Source organism: Suricata suricatta, chromosome 14 (assembly GCF_006229205.1).
Source record: "Suricata suricatta isolate VVHF042 chromosome 14, meerkat_22Aug2017_6uvM2_HiC, whole genome shotgun sequence".
NCBI classification, from domain to species: domain Eukaryota; kingdom Metazoa; phylum Chordata; class Mammalia; order Carnivora; family Herpestidae; genus Suricata; species Suricata suricatta.
In genome coordinates this window covers 18,341,670-18,354,791 of record NC_043713.1, presented here as the reverse complement: position 1 = coordinate 18,354,791, position 13,122 = coordinate 18,341,670, and positions in this window count along the sequence as shown.

Here is a 13,122-nt window from a genome sequence, read left to right as displayed (position 1 = left end):
AAAGGTAGCTACTTTTTTGCATGGACCTCAAGTATATTGTAGTATAGAGGTGGAATTTAAGGAAAGGTATTAAGCAGGCTGTGTTGTAGCTTATGGGCAAGTAATAAATTGTATCATTTATCTTGAATGTATCATAGATAAGCTGCTATATAATGATTGCCACTTCAGATAGCTGTGAAATTAGGTGATTAACTAGTTGGTACTTAACCTTCTAATTTCTGTAGAAGTCTAATTACATGAAATAGAAGTTGGGGTTTTGATTTTTTACTTTGCTTTTCTATTTGGAGTGTCATTGTAACTACTGTATTGTAAGTGATGGAAAATAATTGCATATGTTAAAAAAATAAATTGTATTATATTCAAAAAAATAAAAAATAAAAAAATAAAAATGGTGACAAAAAAAGATTTAACTTTGAAACTATGTAATTACATAATTAGTAAGAAACTTAAATTGTAAAAAAAAAATCCTGACATTTATAAGCAAAATTAAACACATGAAACTGTGTTTTTACTAGGCAGTATAACCATACAGAAAGCAGTCAGTGACTTTAAAACACAGACATTGACTCTACAGCCTAATGGAAAACACCCTAAGGGTGAAAGAGCTGCAAAAATCATCCTAAACTCTTTCCAGATATTTTTGGTGGTTGTCTTGGTATTTTATTCCAAAACTCTTTTGTATAGATTTTGTATAGATAAAACAAATAATTATTTGTGGTCATTGAGAATCAAGATTTAGGCATTAGAGAGAGATATACAGATACAATACAGAAGAAGATAAGGAAAAAACCTTTAGTCCTGAATATGAACCAAAAATCAGTAAAGAATCATAGCATACCAAAAAAAATACTTATTTTCTAGCTCTGTCCACTGAAAAGGCCTGGAATCAACAGCCACACAGCAGCAATGAGCACTCTGAGCCCCCAGATTATGGTCACTAAATACCATTTTCTGGGAGAAATAACTGACTTCAGGTCTGAAGGGAGAATGTACAAAATGAGCCTAAGATATCCTGTCATAACAGCTAACAAGGAAGCCATGAAATCTTCTAGTGTCTTGTTAGAAGCTCTCAAAGGTCAGTTTGAAGAGGCCCCCACTGGCAAAACATAACTCAGTCAGAACATAAATAATACTTCCAATGGATCAAAACACATTAAAAATGTTCACATCCATGAGTCCAAGTTTTTTAAAATCAAAAACTTTGGAAAAGACTGAAGAACCAACTAATTATTCTGAAAGCTAATATATTTTTTAAAAGGCATTTATACTGATTTTCCTATAGAAACTGTCCATCTGAATAACCAAATAGTTAGTTGATAAAGTGAAGTTTCACTTTGAAGACGTACTTTAGATAGTTAACTAACAAACTAAGATAAAATTATAATATTATTAGCTCCAGTGAGTTAATGAATTTAGGCAATGATTATCAATCATTCATTTGTTCACAATCATTTGTATCAATCATTTGTTCACATCACATTCTATGCCTATCATTGGAAGAAATTCTCCTACTTATGAAGTATTCTTGCCAAATAATCAAATCTGGATCCAATCAAGCCTCTAGATCTCACTACTAGTTCTAGAAAATGCAAATATAAAGGAGTTACCCCATAGGGATGTGGTCAGCAAAATCCAGACTGTGAAAAACTTGTCAACAAACAAATTGCAAGGGAACAAAATAATATGGAGGAACTCTATATACTTTTAAAAAATTTTAAAGACATCAACTAATTGTAATATATGGACTTTAGGTGGACACTGATACTAGCAAAAAAAGATTATAGACAATTGGAGAAATTTGAACACCAACAGGTATTTGATGATATTAAAGACATTTTTAATATCTAGATTAAGAATGGTATTATCACTGTTTCTGTTTTTAAAAGAGTCCCTCTACTTTAGAGTCACTTCCTAAAATATTTATGGATAAAAGGATATGATGTTAGGGATGTGCTCCAAAACCATTCAGGGGAGGTGGTGAGCACAGTTGAGGCTGGCCAAGAGTTGATAATCATTGAACATGAGGATGGGTATGTAGGAGTTTGTTATACTCATCTATTTTATATGAAAATACAAAATTTAAAATTTTATATAATGAAATGTTTTCAAAAACTTAAAAATGAATAAAAAATAAAAGAAGAAATGGATATTCCTTAATTTCTTGACATGTTAGAAACACTATCACAATCATTCTGGTGAAGATGTGTCAGAAGCATCCTCTGAGAAACCTTCTACAGGAGTCTTAGGAATGTCATTGAAAAAGTTAGGTCCCTCATTATTCTACACACCTCACCCCCACCCATGTAAGTCCTGTAAAGAATCTTAGTAGGAAGCTCTCTTCCTTCCCCAACAGGTAAAGGCGCATTAAAACTGGATGACATCATTCTGATGGATGCTACAAAAAAGGTAATATCAACTACCATTGACTTCATACCTTCCATGTCTAGGGCCTTTACATATATTTGCTTTAATCTTTACAACAAGAGAACATTAGTATCCCCATTTCACAGATGGGGAAAGAGAAGCTAAGACAGATTTCATCACTTACTGGTGGCCATGAAGCGAACAAGCATTCCATGAGGATTTTCATTCAGAAACTTTAGACTCTGAAGATTTGCTCTGTCTCTAGCACCATAACAAATCCACATCTTAATGTGTGGCGTGAGCTAAATTCCTCCATCCCCAAGTCCACCAAAATTACTTTATAACTTTAGTGCACATTGGAATCACCCCCAGGGAATTTGTTTAAAGTGCCAATTCCTAGGCACACCCATGGAGATTCTGATTCCGTAGGTCTAGGATCAGGGCCCAGGAATATGCATTAAACAAAAGATTCTGTTGCAGATGGTCTGGAAACAATGTTTTGAAAAACTTCCCAAATCCATCAGAGTCTTAAACTTCAAATATATAATAATATGATCTTCAGTGATTTGGCTCCTGGCAATATGTCCCCTTAAATGAATAAGCAGTTATGCAACTGCTTCAAAAAATTCTTTGCTCTGCTATTCCTTCCTCCAGAATAATAGAATGATAATAATAGTAAACACAATCATAGTAAGTGCACTAGCACCAACGTTCTGAGAAGTAAAAAGGCCATGCCAATATATACATGCCCTTCTCCAGTCAGGCCTCAGTGAGTTGAATTTAAAATTATAGAGCTCGGGTGATTGGGTGGTTCAGTCGGTTGCATGTCTGACTTCAGCTCAGGTCATGATCTCACAGTCCATGGGTTCAAGCTCCCCATCGGGCTCTGTGCTGACAGCTCGGAGCCTGGAGCCTGCTTCGGATTCTGTGTCTCCCTCTCTCTCTGTGCCACTCCCCTCCTCACTCTCTGTCTCTATCTCTCAAAATAAAATAATAAAACATAAAAAAACTTAAAATTATAGAGCTCAAGAGCCTGTAACTTACCATCAAGACCACCAGCCTAATCCTTTCAGTTGAGCTCAATTTCTATCATAACTAAACTCTTCCCAAGTGCCAAGTGCTATGATGCAGAAGGCACTGAACAGAGAAATGGGACACAGGCTTGCTTTCCTCTGAAAAAGGAAAGTTTTAGAAGGAGAGATGTAAACAAATGGACACGTAAGCAAATAAAACAGTGTACCAGAGAACATAAAGTAGAAGATCGCTTCAGAGGAGGGGTCCCATATCTCCGGGAGGTAATAAGGGAATTATCTCAGCAATCATGAATGACCTCAGCAGGACGCCAGAGTCTTGCTAACAGAGGAGATGGGCATTTCTGAGCTGGCCACAAAAGGAAGCAGAGTCCTGGAGAGCCCATGGTCCCCCACCACCTTGTTTGGGGCCGCTCTCGGAGAAAATGAGCTCGGTTTTTTGAGATGAACAACATCCAAGCCTGGAGGAATTTAAAAAAATTCCCTGCGATCCTTCAAGACTCCTGCATCCTCCCCCAGGCACTCCAGCTTCCATACACAACTCTCCCCAAAATCCGATTTATTTTTGCTCAGGATTTATCAGCCACAAAAATGGGTTTAACCTTTTGAGCTTCAGTTTGGCACCTCATGCTTTTCCATCCTCAAATGTTGTCTCCCACCCCATCTGGCTGTGGCAAGACTCCTTCAAGGACCAGACATCTCTAAAATTAGGCATCGGCTGAGATTTATGCTGATTCTCCTGATTCAGTCCAGACTTGTCAACTTCCCTGGAAGCAATAAGATAGTTCCATAAATTACTGCAGCCTTTAACCGACCAAACTATTTTTAAAGGGTGGTCTATATCAAAGGCAATTAAATCTGAATTGTTGCCTCAATAACTCTGCCTCCTTTCTTTTCTTGTTCGCTTATATCCCCAAGTGTATTTTGCTTGCAATACATTTAGAGTTCAATTCATCATTTTATTTTCCAGCCCCTGGAGGAAAGCTAAGAGCAGTGCCACTTTTCATTTTGGGAGGTGTGGAAACCACGTCTCAGCACATCGCTTCTTAATATGTACCCTGGTTAGGCGCACTGCCCTGATCCCGTCTCCAGAAAATGTTCAGCGCTCATTAATGGATGTGCCCAAGAAATTGAGCACAGGGAAAGTTCTAGGGCCCAAGGACTACAGAAGACCCTGTGCCCATCAGTTTCAATGATCCTAGCTTGAACACGCCCCAGTAAGTCCCATGTTACCCAACCATGCGATAGCCACTGGATCCCATGTCTCCCTGGACTAAACCAGCCTCAGTTTCCCAAATTGCTGGCATTTTCCCCTGAATAGGTAGAAGTACGGCCATGCAGAAGGAGGGGCCCTGAAGGCCCTCTTCCTCTCCTCCCTGGCCATCATCCCAAATGTCTGAGAATAACCAGGATCGTGCCCTAAGGAGACAGATGTACATAATGTGGGCTCTGAGTCCATTGTTTTTGTTTGACTACTGGTAGCTATTATGTTTCATCTCTCTACTTGCAGCAGTGCCCCTCATCTGGACAAGCTGACAAGGAGTACTGAGTACTCTCTGAGTACTCTCTCATTTGGAACTGTGAGAGACTCAAATACTGCAAGCCTCCCATGCCTGGGCCCTCTCACCCTAGCTTGCACCTTCCCAAAGTCGTGGGAAATTATTAGGCACCTGCTGGAGTGGCCTGCCCTGCTCTCCCCCTGAGACCTGGAAAAGCATGAGGTGTCAAATGGCAGCTCAAAAGGTTACACCCATTTCTGTGGCAGATAAATCCTGAGCAAAAGTGAATCCGCCTCTTGGGGAATGTTGCCTATGTAAGCTGGAGCACCCGGCGAGGGGGGGGGTAACAAATCTTATCATCCCCTTTGGGTGTGCGTGGGGCATTTGGGTGGGGAGCCATCTGCCTCTGCACATGGTTAGAACAATGTGTTTTCCTCCCACGTGAGACCACGATCCCTCCCACACCAGTCAGTGAAGGAGGGCAAAGGCCCCCGGGTATCTCTCACTGTGGGCGGAAACTTCATTATGTCCCCCATCAGGCTGAAATCTGCCTGAGCGCCGCCACCTCGCCTTCCCTGCAACACGTTGACCAGAGACCAGAATCTTCCCCTGGCCACAGTCAGTACTGCGGTTGGCCGCCTGAGTCCTACCACCAAGGTTCTCCACCCTGTCCCACCACCCTGCCGCCCAGTCCTGCCACTGGCTCCTGAGAATTAGTAAGGATCCATTTCTCAAGATACTTTATTGCCAGAGGCCAGGGAAAGGTGGTAATAGCTACAGAAACCAAAGCTGGAAGTGGAGTCCCTGTTTCACCAAAGCTATCCCTAATCCCTTCCTGAATTTCAGCAGAAACATGAGCTTTATCCAACGTAAGGAGCTCGGCAGACTCCAGCTTCCTTGTCCTATGGGCGTCGCACCCCTCAGGTAGGATGGAGGAAAGGGACTGGGGTTATGTTTTCTACTTCCCTCAACTGAGAGCTCATCATCCAATCCCTCAGCTCATTGCCATGGGGACCACTGGTATTTCATAATCTTCACTGTATGCGACCATCCCATACACTGTGGGACATTTGACACTCCAGCAACCAGGCACCAAATGTCACAGATGTCTCCCAGCTGTTGTGGAGACCAAAAGCACCCCTCCCACAGTTCCCAAATGTGCACCAAGATGCTGGTGGCCCCCAACCCGTCACAGCTGAGGATCACAAGATAATGTGTTTGTATCTGTTTCCACCTCTAGACCTCATTCTTCAGGAGGGCAGGCACCTTATCTTACACAAGTCTACATTCCCAACATCCGGCACAGTGCCTGGACTCGAATACCTGCCACTTGATCTAAACTGAAAGAGTGCCCTACAAGACTGTGCAGGAGAGTTAGCCCATCAGGATGCCCACTGGCACAAAGGGCAACTTCAGTTCTCCCCGGCCTTGCCCACTGGGAGAGGACCGAGAACCAGGGCAGTTCATTTCCACCAAAACTCACAGTGCCTTGTCTTTTAAATGCTCCTCTGAGTGGAGGGCATCTGCCTGCACACATTTGGGGTACTTACCACCTACAGCAGAAATATTCACAGCCCATCCCACTCTCTCACCAACCAGTCACAAGCTGCCTTTCTCTTATGCGTCCTCCTGCACAGGAAGGAAAGAGCAGGGCAACACATGTGCTGACAAATCGAAATATTGAGTCAACTCATTAAAAAAAAAAAAAAAAGAAAAGCAGTTGGGGCAGGGAAGTGCTGGATCAGGATTTTTGCTTTATATCGCAATGTTTTCAAGTCTCTTGATGCATTTCTGCATTTAAACCGATGTTGACGGGCACCTGGTGGCTCAGTCAGTTAAACATCTGACTCTTGATTTCAGCTCAGGTCATGATCTCACAGTTCATGAGTTCGAGTCCCACATCAGGTTCTGCCTGACACTGCAGAGCCTGCTTAGGATTCTCTGTCTCCCTCTCTGTCTCCCTCTGTCTCTGCCCCTCCCCACTCATCTCTGTCTCCCAAAATAAATATTTAAAAAATACTTATAGAAACAAAACCTATGTTGAACAGGTAGGACTAGCATAGCACGGTTGGCTGTCTACCTATCATCTTTGTTCTTTGTCGACGGACTATTGTCTTGCTCAGATACCCACTCTTATGCAAAATGATCCTATCCCCATCTCAAGTAGCAATTGAAGCCAGAGTTTGGAAAAATATAGCCAGGACCATATCCATCCTGCCACCTGTTTTTGTGTGGCCTAGAGCTAAGAATGTGTGATGGCTAACTTTATGTGTCACCTTGGCTGGGACACAGCCCAGTTATTATTGTGGATGCTTCTATTTTTTATTTTTAATTTAAATCCAAGTAGTTGACATATAGTGTAATAATTATTTCAGGACTAGAATTTAGTGATTTGTCATTTAATTATAACACCCAGTGCTCATTGCAACAAGTGCTCTCCTTAATGCCCATCCCCCATCTAGCCCATCTTCCCCACTCTCCTCCCCTTCAGCAACCCTCAGTTTGTTCTCTGTATTAGAGACTCTAATGGTTTGTCTCCCTCTCTGTTTTTATCTTACTTTTCTTTCCCTTCCCCTATGTTCATCTATTGTGTTTCTCAAATTCCACATGAGTGAAATCATATATTTGTCTTTCTCTGATTGACTTATTTTGCTTAACATAAAACACTCTAGTTCTATCCACTTTGTTGCAAATGCAAAATTTCACTCTTTTTGATCGCTGAGTAATATTCCACTATATATATATACATATATATATATGTATATATATATATACTACCTCTTCTTTATCCATTCATCAGTTGATAGACATTTGAACTCTTTCCACTTTGGCTTTTGTTGATAGGGCTGCTATAAACATGGGGGTACATGTGCCCCTTCAAAACAGCACTCCTGTATTCTTTAGATAAATATCTAGTAGTGCAATTGCTGGGTTATAGGGTAGTTCTTTTTCTAATTTTTTTGAGGAGCCTCCATACTATTTTCCAGAATGACTGCACCAGTTTGCATTCCCACCAGCAGTGCAGAAGTGTTCCTCTTTCTCCACATCCTCACCAACATCCATTGTTGCCTGGGTTGTTAATTTTAGTCATTCTGACAGGTGTGAGGTGGTATCTCATTGTACTTTTGATTTGTATTTTTCTGAGGATGAGGGTGTTTTTCGATGGGATTCATATTTAAACTGGTGGACTTTGAGTACAGCAGATTGCCCTCCATAATGTGGGTGGGTCTCATCCAATCAGTTGAAGACCCAAATAAAATTAAAAAGTGATCTCCCCTGAGCAAGAAGGAATTATGCTGGCAGATGACCTTTTACCCTGAGCTGCAACATCAGCCCTTCCCTGGGTTGCTAGGCTGCTGACTCACCCAGCAGATTTTGGACTTGCTAGCCTCCATAAGCATATGAGATAGTTCCTTAAAATAAATCTCTCTACAGAGGGATACATTGATAAACACATGTACACACACACACACACACACACACACACACACACACCCCTTCCTATTGATTCTGTTCCTCTGGAAAACCCTAATACAAAATGGTTTTCAAATTTTAAAATGGCTATATTTTAAATGGTTATATAGTGACCTACATAATGTCTTCGGTTTTGCCTGATGACCAACAAAGTCCAAAATATATACCATCCAGCCCTTTAAGAAAAAGTGTGCCAATGTCTGTTCTAAACCAATCATCTTCATCCTACTCACCTTGCCCGTGATTGGTTTAAAGATGGTGTCAGTCTGACCGGTCAGATAAAAGAGAAATTCTTCTAGTGGCTTACAGGGAAGGTGTATTTGCTCATAAGAAGGAATAACCAGACACAATGCCTAGAGCTGCCGCAGCTATCCGACAGGCACAGGGCCAGCCCGCCTAGGCAACAGGGCCACCTCAAGAGGATGCCAAACTGAAGGATGCAAAGGGTCCCTATGACATCATGAGCTACAGAGTTAATGCTCTGTCTCAAGGCTTCTTGTTATGTGAGATGACAAATTACCTTAATGTTGATCCATCTTGAAAATGAAGAGTCAGAAATGTTTCATCTCTCCATGGGCACTTGGTGATGACAGCTAGGACTGGGACACTGTCTTAAAGAACCTGAGAAGTCTGAGGTTGTGAGCAGTGAGACAAAGTGTGGTTTTTCATGAATGGACTGAGTAGCTAAGTAGATTCCACTGCATTAATTCTAGCTCGTGCTTTGAGGGAGCTGTTTCATAACAAATAAAGGCTGCACCCACCTCCTTGAATTTATCTTATTTTGTGTTAACTCTCCAAGGGACCAAATCATTGATGTTTTCCCAAGAAAGGGAATCTTACAAAATACCAAGCTGTACTTGTACAAACAGAGGGAATTCACATCGATGGTCCTACCAAACTGTTTTCTACTTGTTTTTGTTTGTTTGTTTGTTTGTTTTCCATTACAATGGCAAACAATTCCATACTCTAACAAGTAAGATAGTGTTGTTCCCTTACATGACTTCAATGGCCATTTTCATGTCACAAGGTACACAATTACCCGGTGATAAACCCTCACTACACCCCTCCTGGTGGTTTCGTGAAAGATTTTACTGTCCCCATATCATAGATGGAACCAAAGTGAAGGGACTTTTTGCAGACTATTCAAGGGTCAGCTTACTTCATTCAGAGCCATATGAAGGACAGAGACAATTACAGCCTCCCTCAAGCCAAAGCTACCACTTTGGGGCCTCTTTCTTCATATAATTGCCTCCTACTTTCCTGCAGGTTTGTCTGTAGGGACCTCCCTATGTCACTTGGGTAACTATGCTCAGTTCACTGTCTTCCACATAGAGAACTCTGAGATCCCAAATAGACTCACCTTCCCTTTGGGGATGTGACTGATCCTTGGACATTTCTCTAGTCCAAGAATGAAAGGAAAACCAAACAACTTTACAAACAACCCAGGTTACAGTGTTGGTTTTGTTTTATTTCAAATCATCTCAGACTCCCGTCCTTGTGATTTTTGAACTGTCTTATAATCGAGTCCATTCTTTAAAATTATGGACTCAGATGTAAAGAATGATGGTCTTAGCGCTAGAGAAGGAATTTGGTGGTCTTCTGACCCTAATCTCCCCCTCTGCATGAATCTTGTCCAACTATTCCATCTTTGCTTCAGCACATCCGGAGCTCATTGCTAGAAAGTTCCGCCTAACGCTGGAACAAAAATCTTTCTTCTTGTCCCTTTCACCCATAGGTTGCAGTTCTGCCAGTGGGTGCTAAGTGTTAATTGTAGACAAAATCCGTCCATATCAAAACAACCTATTGTTAAATGATGTTAGAAAAGAAACCAAGCTCCTCAGGATGGCAAAGTGAGCCCACGGTGATCCTAACAGGGATGCAGAACGAATAATACATTTCCTCTTTCACAAGACAGGCCCTCAGATATTTTAAGACTGCTACCTTGTAACCCAGAATTTTCTCTTCCCCATGCTAAACATCCCCAGTTCCCTCTGCTTTAAATCAAAGGGCCTGGGTCCAAATCAGCCAAAAATAAGAGCAATTTCACTGAATACTAATATCTCCAAACTTCTCCCCAAATCCATGTATTCTGTAAATTTCCATTGAAGAGCACTACTTTTTATGGGCTTGTTTTTTATGTACCTTTGGAAAAATATAAAATTCAATTGTGCTCCTATGATTCTATTTGTCTGGGTCTAGACCTCCTAGAAAATCCCTGCATCCCTGTGACAATCACCATGGGCTCATTTTGTCATCCCAAAGAGCCTGGTTTCCTTTCTAACATCATCAACAATGGGTTGTTTAGATATGGGCTGATATTGTCTACAATTAACACTCAGCGTTTGATTTCAAATGCATGTTAAACACTGTCACATCTATTTAAAAGTAAGTAAATACCCATTAATATGTGTGAACATCTTAGAAGTGCGTCTAAAATTTCCATGGCAAAGGGAGGTGCTCAGAGGACTCAGAGGCCAGTCTGAATCGACACTGAGAATGAAGGATTAGTGTCTGAATCTTAAGAGTCTCTGTAACCAAGGATTCGTGGAAGGAATAGCCCTTAGGTGAAGAGCACAAAGCAAGAATTAATCAGTTGGGTCCTACTATGTGCTGTGCAAAATAGTAACTTGGAGTGGAGTCAGAATTTAAACAAGTCTGACATGAGCCTAACCGGGAGTTCACTATCTAGTGATAAGACATGCATTGGCAACAAAGGCTGCACCTGCTAACACACAGAACAGATCATCAGTGCAGAGATTTTGCAAAAGAGAAAACAAACATAAATATGAGGGCTTACTATGCACTCATGGCACTGCTGACTTCATCTGCTTTCCACTACCAGCAGCTTGATCTTTGTATCACTGGTCCGTTCAGAGATGAGAGAAGTGAGTTAATGCAGGATGGCAGCACAGACTGTCAGTCAGGTCTTCCTAGGATAGGGGAGAAAAAGATCCTAACACAAAACTGCAGGATTAAAAATGTTCTCTGGGAGTAAAATGATGGCACTGAGCACCAAATATTTGAGCAGAGCAATGACGAAGGCAAAGAAGATGTGGTCTGGCATGAAAGGGGACAGTGGGTTTGGGAACTGTATACAGACGACACTAGGCTAGAAGTGACCTGAGACAATGTCTCTTCCTTAAATGGGGATGTCAGGATAGGGCAATTCGGAGCCCTGCCCTCCCCCTCCGAAAGCCATGGCTACCACTAGCTCTTGGCCTTCTAGGTCTCTAGAGTCAGAGTGAGAAGTGACCTTAGACTCCTTCTTGTCCAGCCCCTCATTGTGGAGCTGAGCCACAGTGGTCCTGGAAAGTTGACGGATGCACCAACACCCCCCTGATAGTCCTACTTGGCCTGGGATTCAACACAGGCTTTCATGCCCGCTCCATTCTCTTTCCACTAAATCACACCCTCTGCAAATCAGGTTTCTCAGCATCCCCATTTTCTCATGCCACTCTCTCTGTTTTCTACATAAAGGAGGGACTTACAGTGCCCTATCTGAACAGGAAGCCAATGGCACTTCATGCAAAAGCCTCCTAGATTGCCACGGCACAAAACTCACGGGGTAAGGGAAATAACACTGTGCAGAAGTAGCTATAAATAAAAGCCCCAAACTAGTGAAAGTTTCTAGATCTCCTTTTTATTTAAATGTTCCTCATTTATATGCAACCAATTCACAAAAGCCCACACACCAATCTGTAACGCACCTGGTATTGTGAGAAATTGCCAGTTTGGTGGTGTCGTGCTTTTTTCCCCCACAATAAAAACTGCACAATGTCATGTCCTTAGGGTACATCAGTCCCCTTTCCCTCTTCTTTAATGAATCCCCCAAAGAGTTAGGTTTATAAAATACACCCAACAAAATGGGCTCTATTTGTTCCCTCTCATTGTAGGGTACAATGTCTAAGTATATTTTTAGAGAGTGGGTTTGTCCAATAGCTGTCTCTGGTGTGACCTTGACCCACACTGTGCTGTACCAAAAACTGTTTTAGTTAGCTAGGGTTGCTGTAACAACCTAGCCACAGACCAGGTGGCTTAAAGAACAGACATTTATTGTCTCTGAGTTCTGGAGGCTCAAATTCCAAGATCAAGGTGTCAGCAGGAACGGTTTCTTCTGAGGTCTCTCCTCTGAGCTTGTAGATGGCTGCCGTCTCCTCCCGCTCATTTTCTCTCTGCACATCTTTGTGTCCAAATCTTCCCTTCTTATAAGGATATCAGTCATATCAGATTTGGGCACATCCTAATGACCTTCTTTTAACTTAATCATCTCTTTAAAGACCCCATCACCACCACCATCAAATACAGTCAGATTCTGAGGTGCTGAGGGCTTGGCCGTATGAATTTAGGGGGCACCATTCAGCCCATAACACCCTCTTCACCTAATCCATGTCTTCTTGCATACAGCATGCATTCTATCTATTCCGACAGCCCCCAAAGTCATAACTTTTCACCATCAACTCTAAGACCTGTACCTCAAGTAGCTTTTAGGACTGGAATTTGAAGAAGTGAAGAGGGATTAAAATAATCTGCCCTTCTCACCCAACACTAGAGTTTAGTTCTGGTTTATACACCGCAGAGAGAGGCTTTGTCTAGCTGGGCTCCTTCCGTCAAGAGAAGTGTGGGGCTCTCGTGCGGGCCTCCACTGCTCAGAGCAGTCCCCCTGGGAGAAGGAAGGGTGCCTCTCCCAAGACCAGTGCACAAAACTTTGAGGATGAACTGGGTAAGCATCTGCGGTGAAGGAGAATGCATCTCCT